General features: G+C 41.8%; 1 protein-coding gene across 1 annotated transcript in view; it reads left to right on the forward strand.

Annotated features, from left to right (window-relative positions):
* CCN4 (cellular communication network factor 4) overlaps positions 1 to 13,348 on the forward strand; it is a 35,111-nt gene that overhangs the window by 10,844 nt on the left and 10,919 nt on the right. The gene's annotated exons all lie outside the window — the stretch shown is intronic.

Consider the following 13,348-nt stretch of genomic DNA (forward strand, 5'->3'; position numbering starts at 1 on the left):
TGCTGCTCGGGCAGCCAAAACGTGGCTGAGAGAGCCCTGTGGTGTTCTCCTGTCAGCAGCAGGGACTCTTTGTCTCCCAGTGTGGGGCTGCCAAGGCAGGTGAGCCCCAGGTGGTGACCTCGGGGCCTGGGCACCCACAGCCCCAACTGTGGCATTCACATTCTCCGAAAAAATTCCTTCGCCCAGGATTTTCCTCTTGGGAAGCCGAGGGGGGGGGGGGGGGGGTCTCAGAGAAAAGGAAAACAATAATTATCTCATTTGCTTCTCCTGTGTTGTGCTGGTCTGGAATGTGTTAGAAGATTGTTTACCCAAGGTGATTGCTTGATTGGATTCTGGTGTAAATTGTTTTGACTCATTGGCCAATCAGTGCCAAGCTGGGTCAGGACTCTGGAAAGAGTCACGAGTTTTCACTATTATCTTTTAGCATTCAGGAAGCATCTTTTCTGTATTCTTTAGTATAGTATAGTATTCTTTAATATAATATAGTATAATAAAGTAATAAAGTAGCTTTCTGAGAACATGGAGTCAGATGCATCCTGCCTTTGTTGGGCCATTCCCTGCAAACTCAATACCCAATGGGCTCCCCTTGACGTGGGCTCCAGGGCAGGAGCAAACTCCTGACTCAGAGCTGTCACAATGCACTGGCCCTGGGACCTGACCACCTTTATAACCACCTTTATAACCACCTTTATAACCACCTTTATAACCATCTTTATCCAAGCCTTGCATGACAAACATTCTCAGCCAAGTGCTGCTGATTTTCAGAAAGGGAAAGAATTCTTTTCCCAGCCATGAGCTAGCAGCCAAGAGAAGGAACTTTCCCCTGCCAGGTCTGTTGAATTTTAAATATGAGCTCTATGGAAATCCAGACCAAGAGGGACCAGATGTGGTGAAATTGCCCATGACAAAGTAAGGAAGCTTTACAAATCTGAGAGAACATCAAGGTGAAAATTTTGAATCTGAATTCAAGGTTTTTTTTAAAGAATGTTATCAAGTAGCCAAACTATTAAAAAGTGATTTCCCTTAACCTGAGATGCAGAGACCATCTTGGAACATCTGCTATGGGAACTTCCTCATGAACCCCAGATCAGTGCTGAAGAAAAACTGTTTTGGAACAAAACCATTCTTTTCTTCCCTTCTCACGAACATTGAATAAATCTTTCTCAGATATTTGAATAGCAGACATTCTGAATTATCTTAATGCCATGGACATACCTGCTGCCTTCTGACAGTTGCCCTGGATTTTCAGCCTCTGCTTGTGGAAACCCCTGGTTCTTCTGGGTATTTTTTAAATCTCATAATATTTTGTGATCATCTTATTTCCCTTTGCTGCTATTAAAGTGTAAAACAGTGTTTGGTTTTGGTGGTGTTTTTTTTTGTTGTTGTTGGTTTTGGGGAGTTTTTGTTTGGTTTTGGGTTTTTTTGGGTTAATCTACGTGGATTATTTGATGCTATTAAAAACTATGGCATGAAATGATACAGCACCATTTCCCCTGAGTTGAGTAATTACCTGAAATAAAACCCCCAAACAAAGAGGATATGGATCTAAATCCCTCTTAATTATTGAAAATAAGGTAAAAATGTGGCAGAGTGGCTGTGAAACCCAGGCATCCTCTCTCCACAGCCACTACCAAGCAGGCAGTATCTGTTTTCTCTTCTGACCTGGGGATTTAATGGTTGTGGGCTCTGTGAACATGGGGGCTGAGGCTCTGGTCCCTAAAGGTCAGCCTTAAACTCCCCCCAGCCACCATGCAGTTTGTAACAGACTTGAAATCATTAGTTCTTGGCTTGCAAAATGAGTATATTTGGAAAAAATAAAATGTTGTTTCTTCTCAGTTTGCATCAATCTCCGTAACAGGCTGGCTTGCTTGTGTGCCTGTGGTTTGTTTTTTCTAATAAAAGAGACTGAGTAGGAAGGACACTTTTGCTACAAGTGCCCTGTAGCAAAATTTGCAGGTTTTTTACTCATCTTCTGGTAAAAATGCTAATGCACTTCCTGCCATTTTTGTAGAGTTGTGATGAACTGTATCAGAAATGGGGGGTGAAGGAAGAAAAGTCCTTTTGTATTACAGTTAAAATGCTGAATTCCACTGTTTACTTGGAAAGCTGATGGGAGATCTGGGTAGGGTCAGGAACCTGATCCACACCAATATTCTAAAATCTCTTTATTTTTCTCTACTTTGTGTCTGAGTTTTATATTGAAACCAATGAGTGTTGGACACTCCTCTGGGGCTGGGAGCTTGGCTGAAGGAATTCAGAAATACAAAATTGAAATCATAAATTCTTAAGGGTATTCAACCATGGAGAGTAGGGGAGAGAGGAGAAAAGTGGCCTGGAGGCCAGGCAAGATGTGGGGGTGTATGCTGAGATGGAGAGTCATGGAGGTCCGGTCCACACAACTTTGGCTGCTTCTGGCTCAGCTCGACCCAAGGGCCTGTCAGTCATCCCCATGTCAGTAAATTCCCATCATCTGAGACTTCCTTGAGCCTTGAACAGGCTTTATGTCTTCATGGTGGGCTGGAGAGAGGATGCTACTGCTGATAACTGCTGTGCCAGCACACTGGATCTGCCCTCTCCCTCTCTGTCCTTTGTTGCTACAGAGTTTGTACGCTTGTGGTCTTTCTTTTTTGTGTTAAATCTCCCCTGTTAATCTCCTTGGTAGGTTTGAGAAAGAAAAGGACAAGTTTAAAAATGCACTTCTGACTCCAGATTCCACTTCCTGTTGATACAGCTGTGTTTCCTACTGGATAGCTCTGTAAACACAGAGTTTAACCCTTCACATCTTCCAGTTGTGTTGCTTCAGCATCACCAGTTTCTCTCCTTAAAGGAAATTTCTAGCTTCTCTGTCCAGAGCATCCTTTTTTCCCTCCATCTTCTTTTAGCACATCCTCACACGTTACACATCCTGCTGTAGCTTAACACTTCACTCAAAAGGAGCAGGATTTCCTCTTGCTGTTGGTGAAAACACTTCTGTCCTTCAGAATCCCTGTTTTGTCATGTTATTTTGGTGGAGGGGAAATAATTGAATCTTCTAAGTTTAATCTACAGGTATTGAAATAATTAAATTTCCTGGCAAGAGCACCAGCAGAAAACCAATGTACCAGAATTCCGTAAAGAGAATTTTTAGTGCATGAGATGAGAAAGTGTCTAATAGACCTCAGCTTGGGATAAATGACATTCCAGGGGTGAACAAAATCTTCACCTCTGTCTGTTTTCCTTTTGGGTCTGCACACTATTTAATAGATGGCATTGGGGGTATCAGACCCTATTTAATTGATGGCATTTGTGATATCATACCCATTGGTGAGGACCTGGTTGCATCTGACTCTGCCATCCTGAGTGAAACCTCTCTGCTGCTGGAGCTACAGGCATATCCAGCCTGAAGAATGTCCTGCCTGCCAGATCATGCCTGAAGAAAATGCAGAAACCCTTATTTTTCTAAAGTAGATTTCCTGAAGGTGCTCAACTGTGGTGTTCCACCATATTTGAACTCTTCCAGACACATCTGAAAGTCATATTCAGACAAAATCATATGCTAAAAGCTGAATAAGGATATTTCTGTGGGTGAGTGGGTAGAAATTTGTTCTTCCCAGGTGCAGCACCAGCAAAGCCCTGAGGTTACAGCCCTTGTAGCAGCTCTGGGTTTCCCACCTCTCCCTGTCCATACTGATGTCTTCATAGGGAACTCATCCCTCACCTGCATTCACTCCCTTCTCCCTGGCAGCTGCATGTTCCTCCATGGTCTGGGCACCTCACAATCTTCAGAGTTTGTTCCTTGTAGCAACAGAATTGTTACCACTCCTGTTCTGCAGACACAGAGAGGTTCAAACAGCAAAGTCATGCTCTACTCTTCCAAAGCAGAGTTTATGTTCTCCACTTTGGCTGCATTAAAATCAGGCATTTTATGTAGAATTGTCAAGATTCTTGTGAAGTCAATGCAATGATTCCCTCTGCATTTAACACAGGTTTGCACCAGGGTTTGCACCCAGCAGCTGTGAATGCAGCTCCTTGTCAGAGAAGCTGAGGAGAGTGGGTGGATTTTGACACATTTCAGCAGTGCCAAAGATCCCAGTGACCTACTGAGTGTCTCACAAGGGTGGTTACTGCTTATAACCAAACCTGGAATCTTCTATAGCACTGCACAGAGCTGTGACCGTGTTCACAGGGGTCTCAGGTTGAGGGAAGAGATGAGGATCTGACTCCATGTTTCAGAAGGCTTGATTTATTATTTTATGATATATATTACATTAAAACTATACTAAAAGAATAGAAGAAAGGATTTAATCAGAAGGCTAGCTAAGAACAGAATAGGAAAGAATGATAACAAAAGCTTGTGTGTCGGACAGAGAGCTCGAGCCAGCTGACTGTGATTGGCCATTAATTAGAAACAACCAACATGGGCCAATCACAGATCCACCTGTTGCATTCCACAGCAGCAGATAATCATTGTTTACATTTTGTTCCTGAGGCCTCCAGCTTCTCAGGAGGAAAAATCCTAAGGAAAGGATTTTCCATAAAAGATGTCTGCGACACAGAGCTGGTGACTTGCTCCAGCACATTTTTGGACCCAAAACACTCATACATTTGACTTCCAGGGGGATTTATTTGTGGACTAGATCAAATTAATTTGTCAGTGCAAATTATCTGACTTTTATTAGCATAAATATTCTTTTAAGGCATTGCTGTTTTAGTCATGCTGTTCTGCCTGTCATTTATCCTTTGCAGTGACTATGAGAAGTGAACAAGATGCATGCATGTGCAATTACCACGTGGCTTTGTGGTCTATATTAGAAAAGGAACTTCTCTTACATAGTCTTACTTGTAATTATGTCTTGCTGCATGGGCATCTCCAGGTCCCAGACAAAACTGATTTCCTCCATTTCTCCTCCTCTCTCCAGCTGAAAGATTTTGTGTTGTTCAGCCTGGAAAAGAGAAAGCTTCATGGTGGAGTCATTGTAGCCTTCCATGACTTATAAAAGCAGCTTATAAAAAGAGAGGCAGAGATTTTTACATGGGCAGATGTGACAGGACAAGGGGGAACAGGTTTAAATCAGAAGAGGAGGCACATTTACATTAAATATTAGGGGAAATCCTTTACTGCGAGGGTGGTAAGGCACAGACACAGCTGCCCAGAGAAGTTTTGGACACATTGTCTCTGGAAGTGTTCAAGGCCAGGCTGGATGGGCTCTGAGCAATCTGCCCTACTGGATTCTTTCCTTCTCTGGGGGAAATCTGGTCAGATATCCTCTTGAATGTGTAAGAAATGAGTAGCTTCTACATTCACAGAGAAGAAAAATGTTTCTTTTATACCTTTAATGGGATAGATTGACACTGAAATGACTGCATGCCCCAAACCCTTTCCCTCCTGATGGGCTTGTCTTGAAAGCAGATTTTCTTTTCCTTTCTTAAAGAAAAATTAGAGGTTGGTTTGCTTGTGGTTGGGCTTGAAGCTTACATGAAGTTTATGACAGCACTAAGAAAATTAATAATATGTAAAAATAATTTGTGTTTTGACATGTCTTATTAGATGTTCTCTTGGAAATGCAGTGCTGATGCTGATTTCCAGCATGATCCCCAGACAGGTTAAAGTCTGTCATAAGAACTCATCTGTCCCAGATTGGTGCCAGCTTTAGGGGGTAATTTTCACTCTAGATAGCATCCAGTCTGTGGGCTTCTGATGTCCTTTTGCACATCTCTAAATTCAGGTACTGTACAGCATTTCACACCTGACCACCACTGAGACTGAGCTGATCAGCTGGGTGAGAATATCACTTGATCTGTTTTCCTAGATTTCGAAGACAGAGGATGCTTCTTTCCAACACTGTCTGTTTTGGTAGACCAAAAACTACCTGTGCAGGCTTGTCACTTGTAACAGATCACAAAAAACTGAGCACAGGGCTGTCCTGGATCTGGTACATCTGGTGATGAGTACTTTGGGTATCTGAAATTTACAGTCTCTTCCTTTCTGCTTGCAAAACCTGTATTCCAATCTACTTCAGTGTCTCAATTACCATCTGGAAAAATTAACAAATTGCAGATTTTTTTAGTTTTCCTTTCCATCCTCATGGCTTTAGGCCTAATGGTCTTTGATATCATCATTGGGAAGGGATGTTGTGTTCATGTTTTGGCACATAATGTCCCTGCTCCACATGTTGAGCTAGTAAATTTCTTCAGATAGGCTGGGCTTGTTCCAGGGATTTAGGCAGATAAGTTCAGCAAAGCTTGGGAAAAGCAGGCCTCCAGCTAATCACTGTGCTCCTGCTAAATGATCTCACCATAAAATTGGCAAGGTTGTTGGTGCTGATCTCAGTTTAGCTTCTAATATGAGCTTAGAGCAATTCATCATTTCTCTAGCTTATGGACCACCCCGTGTCTGGCTTGCTGCCTCCCTGCTGTGCCTGGGCTCAGACTCCCTTCCAACCATGGTCTTCTGTACATTTGATCTCATGAAGTGCTTGCAGCTACATTTATACTGAATTTACTGGTTTTATTTAAAAAATCTTAAGTCTATTTTTGTATGTGTGTGTTGTTGTTGTTTGGTAGTTTTTTGCTTTTCAAGTCAGAAGAAAAATGCTCAGAAGGCTTGTGTTAGCATTCTGCTGCTTGCTTCTCTTTTTAGGCATCACTGCTGCAAAGGACTTCAGATTTCCTTTGGAGAACATTTTCTGCACATTCTAAAGCACAATGACAAAATACATAATTAAATCTGTTGGGGGGATTTTAAGAGGCAGTTGTTTGACATTGGTACCCTGTGATATGGCTAAAAGGTTGATACCAGCTTTAGGAAGTAAACAGATTAGGAAGATAATGTCTCCCTAGGGAATTCTCTACTTCAGTTCCTCTAGGATGTGATTTAAAGCAGCATCTGCTCTGTGCTGTGTGTTGTTTTACACTTTCCTTAAGATCCCTGAACTGAAGATTGTTTAGATGTGTGTCTGAGTGAATAATTTTACACTGTAGCATAGAGAAATGTCATGGGAATTCTGTCTGGGGTTTTGAAAGAGGCAGAAGGAACTTTACATGGTGTCCCACCCTTCTAAGAAAGGGAAGCATTTGTAGGTGTTCATGTTGACAAACAATGACAAAAGTCCATGAAAACTGACAAAGTTTTATTGGTTTTCCACTTTGCATGGAAATTGGTGTAAGTCAGACCCTGTTCTCCTAGTGTAAGCACACAGCAGTGGGGTTTGGGTAAAGGAATAGGGTGATAGAGAAAAGAGAGAGATGGATTGGATTAAAGAAGGGGAGAGACGGGAGGGAAGAGAGACATCACCAGTCCTGGTGATCCATCTGATAGGGTGTGCAGGTTCCTGAGGGTCACAAACACCAGGGCTTCATGGGGGCACTATTTTATTGATAGATCTTCCTTGCCCTGGAAATAAGTTTCTAATTTTCTATGGAAATTATTTAGCATGCACAGACAGTCTGTTCTTTTTGACTTTTCTGGAAATGGGTTGGAGGATTTTGGGAATATTTAGTGGTCTTGAGCCTGTTCCTCATCCTCCTGTGGTGCTGTACTGAGTTGCGTTAATCTGCAGGAGCCAGAGCAAGGACATTTATCCCAGAAATGTACTGTCTCTACCTGCCCATGATCCCTTCTCCAGCCACGTCCTGTTCTTCCTCACAGTGTGTTATTACTAACACCTTTGGCTGGCTCCACAGCTGTGTGGCTGTTGGTGTTTGAGGCATCCACATCAGCCCCTCATCTTCTGTGATTCCATGACTTACATGACAGTGAGGGCAGAAAACCCAACCCTTGGAAGTAGCACAGGCCATGGTGCTGTTTCTGTGCTGCTGTCAGTGCGATCAGATGCCCCCAGAGGGTGATGGGGGGAAAAGCAGAAGGTTCCCCTTTTCCTCTTTGTGGAAAGGTTCAATTCCCCTTTTCCTCTTTGTGACAGCCTGAGCACTCCAGCTACCTCATGTTCATGGTTTGTGCCTCCCCCTGCCTTAACCATGTCAATGACTTTAACTCACAGGGAGGTTTTGTGGTTTGTCTTCTGTGTGAGTCTCTCTTTTCTCTGCACCCCCAGTGTGATGACAACAATCAGTCACTTCCCAGATGTCTCAGCACTGCCATGGTCCTGTTTTCAGGGATTTCCAGATGTCTGCTGCTTCTTCAGAGCATCAGTCAGACCTCTGGCTGTCTGGATGCATCTTCAAGTCATGTTTCCCTTCTTAAATTTAAATGCTGTTCCATTTGATCTTTGGAATTTGATCTGGTTTTTTTTTTTTCTCAGAGGAACTCATGGTGGGGGAGATCAGCTGAATTTTTCACAATACAGATGTGAAAGTATCACAGGCTGAGCTGAGCTGTGGTGGAGAGTCTTGTCCTTGCAAGCACAACGCAGCAATCATATGGATGGGGTTTGTCATTGCTGGTACTTGGAACTGCACCATTGCAATTCACTCTTTCCCCCTGCTTGGTGTAAGATAAAATCTGATGATACTCCTTTCCCACTCTGTGTTTCACAGCTTTCCTGATTTGGTTTTCTAGAAAGGGCCATAGGCTCTAGTTAAAGTCTCGAATATTGAATACTTGGATTCCATGATTCTGCTGCTTTCCTCACAGAAGCATGGCCAGAGCACACCCAGATCAGGCCACCATCCACTGTGCTGGGGATGCCTTGGCTTCAAATGTACAAATGCTGCTTTACTGATCCTTTTGCACACACAGAACCAGCTCACTTCAGATGCTACAAGAGATTTGTGCCATGACTTTGCCTGGCAAAGGGTGAGATAACACATGCCACTTCAAGCTGGATCATAATTTTCTGCATTCAGACTCAGGATTAGTTTCAGGTCCTCCTCAAGTATGCAGAAGTCTGGCATCTTCCATTGGCCCTAAGGATGGTGCTGACCTCTCTCTTCTCTCTGCATCCTCTGTCTAGCAGATCTCATAATATACCATATGCCAGTTACCAAAATATGCCACACTTGGAACAAAATACCCTTTTGTGATGGGACTCTGTATCTGGAAATGCTGCTGCTTATTCAGACAAGTTGTAGGCTCCATCTCTTTGTTACTTAACCAGAGGGATGTAGCAGTGCAAAGACTGCTCATCTTTCATTGAGAGCCTTGAGGTGGGTTTGATATAATGATGTAACACTGTATTAAATGGCAGCTATGTTTTTTTGGATGAAGCCAGGCACGCCATGTGTTCCAAAGGGGCCATTAAAGTAGCAGTAGCAGCAGCTTCTTTTTCCTTCCAGCTACAGAACCAGATTTATGGTATGTTTCCTGTCATCAAATAAAATAATAATCTGTCAAATAGCTTTTGTTTGGCTGGGCTTATGATAGAAGTTGGCATGGTCCTGAAAAATAGAATTCTTTCATCTGCATTATATGCACCATTTAACAAACAGATCAGTTTTTATTCCATTTATGAGCCAGAAGCAGACTTTGGGGGGCACAATGCAGAACTGAACTGGGGAAGATGCCCTGTAGGTGGTTTGGGGGCATTTTCACATGTGGATTTGGCAAGGTGTGCCTGCACAGGCTGCCAGGAATGCTGGCTGTCCTTGCCCTCTGAGGGCGACGCGTGAGGATGGAGAATCCAGAGCCTCCCTGGATGTCCTGGTGGTGCATTGCTCTGCTGGTAAAGAAGTTGTGTTCAGAACCTCCCCAAATATGTTTTGTGGCTTCTGCCCATTGTTTCACCCTCTGCTACCACTGGGAAGAGTGGACTGAGAGCAGCCCAGCTCCCTCAGTGTCTGCTCCTTTTGGTCTCTGACCATCTTGGCTGCCATGCTCTAGACTGCAAATTCCCAGACAGACCATTTGAAGTGAGAGTTCAAGACTCTACTCCAGGAATTTAATTGTTCTATTGATATCTCACCAAAACCAGATTCTTTTCCATGTTGCATCTAAATTAACTTATTAACATAACAATTGCAAAATGAGAGCACTTAATATGGATTTCAAGGAAGAAGAAACTTTGATAGTTGGAAAATAAAGTGACCAACTCAGAAATTCAGAGCTAGAGAGAAACAGTTGTGAAAACTTGATATGGAGGGAAAATTGCTATTTAAGAGAAATAGGGATTCTTGACTTAATTAGGGATTCATGACTTAATCAGTTAATTAACAACTCCAGGGAAGAGCAGATATTAGGTCAAGCAAATTGTTTCAGATTAGAGAGTTTAAATAACACTGAAATTTAAAAATAAAAAGTTGTTTTAAGTCAAAATTCTCTGCATTGGAACAGAAACAGAAAATTCAGGATACTTGAAACTGCAGATTTATTTTTTTGTTTTAAAAAATCCTGAAAACCAAGATAATATTGAAGAGCTTAATGAAATTTGGACTATTCTTGCTATGGGGAAAGACACCACAACGAAACAAACAAGTGGAGCTTTTAAATTTTTCTTTACTTTTTATGCACAGCATGGAAGAATGTCCCCAAGAGGGTAAGAAGATGAAAAGCATCTTCCTTTTGATTTCACAGCCATGAGTGAAAAGGAGATAAGCAAAAGCAGAACAAGGCCACTTGTAAAGTAAAACCTCTGCCAAAGCACTCTGCTCCTGTCTGGCTGCTGGAACTGACACTGGTTTTCCTACCCAGCTTTTGGCTCCATACATATCTTGTGCTGTGCAGTTTTAGGACGGTTTCAGACTCTGTGATCTTGGATGGTGCACACACATTTTCCCTTTCCTAAAACTGAAGTCTGTCTGCTTCTGGAGACTTTTCTCATTGCTCCTCCAGATGTTCCCTGTTACTTTTCAAACTCCAGTTCAAGCTTCTTTCATGGGATGAGCTCATTGCAGCACAAGACATTAAAATGCTCTTAGACCACATAAATTGTGTTCCATATCTCTATTTGTGGAGTCAGTGGTGGCAATGTCAATTTGTTAATGATGCCCAAACATTTTTAGGTCACCCTATTCTAAGTAAGTGCTTCTACAGGGGGCAACAGTTATGAAACATCAGGTTGCTTTCTAGCAGGGAAGGTTTTTTTCCCTCTGAATACTCCATAGAAATATATGAAGAAAAGGGGAGGTCACACTGAGTTTGCCAGTATAAGCAATCTTTTGGCAAAGAGATGAATGTATGTAATCTTTACTCTGTAATTGTCTAAACTGAGTTAGAAAAGGCTATTCCAAACATCTGTCTACATTCTTCCCACAGATACATTTCCCAAAATAAAGTTATGGGAAGCTGATTGCTCATCATTCATGGATCCACAGACTTATAATGGTTGGCTCACTGGGGATATTTTATTTTCTTGGGCTATTGGGTGTTTTCCTTAATGCAGAATGTTCTTTTCTGTTCAACCTACCATGCACAGCAAGAATAAATCCAGCTGGCACCTGACATCTTTAAAACTGTCTTATATTTTCTGGGTTCAGAGTCTGTTATTTCATAATATGTCCAGGAGATTTCAAGTCTGGGATCAATTTTAATGAGCTATCTAGACCCTCATGCATGGGGAAGCTGAGCCCTGCATAATCATATTTTACTCTGACCATTAAATTATGTGTCCTGCAGAATCAGATTTATATCTCTGTCCTGATGCTACTTGTGCCTAGCATTAGCTTGTGACAATTTATGAGCATTCATGGGGACTTAGGGATTTGTTGCAAGAGTTTAACAGCAAGGAAGTCCTGATGGTACTGTGATTACTGCTGATCTCCCTGTAAGAACTGGCTCTCTGTTAACCCATCTGTTTTGGGTATAATAATAATGCAAATATTCAGAAATATTCAGCACAGAAGTTTCAGCTGAGCAAAATCAAGAAAAATGTCTACCCTGAGGGCCTGATTTAAGCCCACTGATGTAAGCCAGGTCCTGTTTTACATTGCCATCTCTCTGACAAGCATTATGAGTTTTTAACTTCTGTCAGTTCTGGAATGAAACTAAGCATCCTCTATGCTTGCCCAGAAATACAACTGAGGGATGGAAAGGTATGTGGCTTTATTTAATGGATTTTTATATTTCATTTTGTCTTTTCATTTTTTACTTATTTATTGAGCTGCAGCTGCTGTGTTCCCCTGGGAATGTGCTACATCAGGTTAATGTAAGAAACTCTGGGAATGTGCATGAGTCTCCTGGGGTGTCTTTAAAATAATTTTGGATAATGGGAATAATGGGTTCTTGGAACTGGAATTGTCTCTACAGGCATTTCTGCTTGTGCTGTCTCAATAGTTCAGCCAGTAGGTGGAACCAGGGGAAAGCAGATGTGTGTTATGTACAAGGGCCCAGCCCTTTCCTAGGAGATGCATCCCAAAGTGTCTGCATAAAACTGCATTTTTTACTTCAGTGTTCTTGTTTAGTACAGTCAAACTCCAAATCTGGACTTACTTCTAAACAGTGACAGGATGACGTTGTCAGACCTTGTAGTACAGAGAATGTTTTAATAAAATTTCCTCACTAATCATTTTCACTTGTGAGTATGTCAGAGATAGAGAACAGGATAATCCAGATCACATCATATCCCTCCATCAACAACATCTGGCATTTGCTCAGAAGGGCAGTATCAGAATTGTAGGTTAAAACTATTTTAATGTGTTCTACTGTTAGAAATTAAATGTAGTGCACCCAGCAATGTGTATCCTGCAAAAGACTGCTTGGGCAGCTCTGACTGAAATAAAAAGTTCTCCTTTGAGACTAAATTACCACCAAGGAGAAAACAGTGGAAGCTGATAAAGTACCAAGGTTTCTGCTGCTATGGAACCACTTCTCCAGCTCTCTTGGCAGCCAAAGGAATCCAATTTAGAAATCACCCTCCTGTCTGAACATTTCCCATCAACAAACTGGAAGGGAAGAACAGGGAAAGTTTCCCCCTGCCTCCACCCCGCTGAAAAGAAAAATACTTGAAAGAAAAAGGTTTTAAGAGTGAGATCTTTCAGCACTGAAACAGTAAAATCAATGCACATGAATTTATTTTGAAACATCTGTAAAAGCTGGAAGCAAAGGGGTATATTGTGATGCTTTGCTGCTTTAAAGCAAAGGTAGAGGTTTCTCATGTACTATGTAAAAGTTCTGCGATAAGACTGCCTAGCTTGTAGTTTGGGCTACATACACTGGTTTCAGTACCATAGTGTGATTTTTCCAGTTTTCAAAATTAAAACATACTTACAATTGCAGGATTTTTCAAAAGATTGAAAATATGTGCTGCCAGTAGGAAGAATGTGCTGCTAAAATGCTGCTATCCATTTTATGTCTTAAAAATTGGTAGTAAAACTCCTGGCTAATAAAAATACTGAGTTTGTGGCTATGGCAGACAGTGGGTAGTTTTCTTATTTTCTCCTCTTTTCTTGAATGTGAAGACAGAAATTAGCTGGGAATTGTTGCTAGCCATCTGCTCTGCAGATGCAAAAAGAAAGTAATTTTGGAGCTTGGCAAGCA

The sequence above is a fragment of the Ammospiza caudacuta genome, chromosome 1 (genome assembly GCF_027887145.1).
Source record: "Ammospiza caudacuta isolate bAmmCau1 chromosome 1, bAmmCau1.pri, whole genome shotgun sequence".
Classification (NCBI taxonomy): Eukaryota; Metazoa; Chordata; class Aves; order Passeriformes; family Passerellidae; genus Ammospiza; species Ammospiza caudacuta.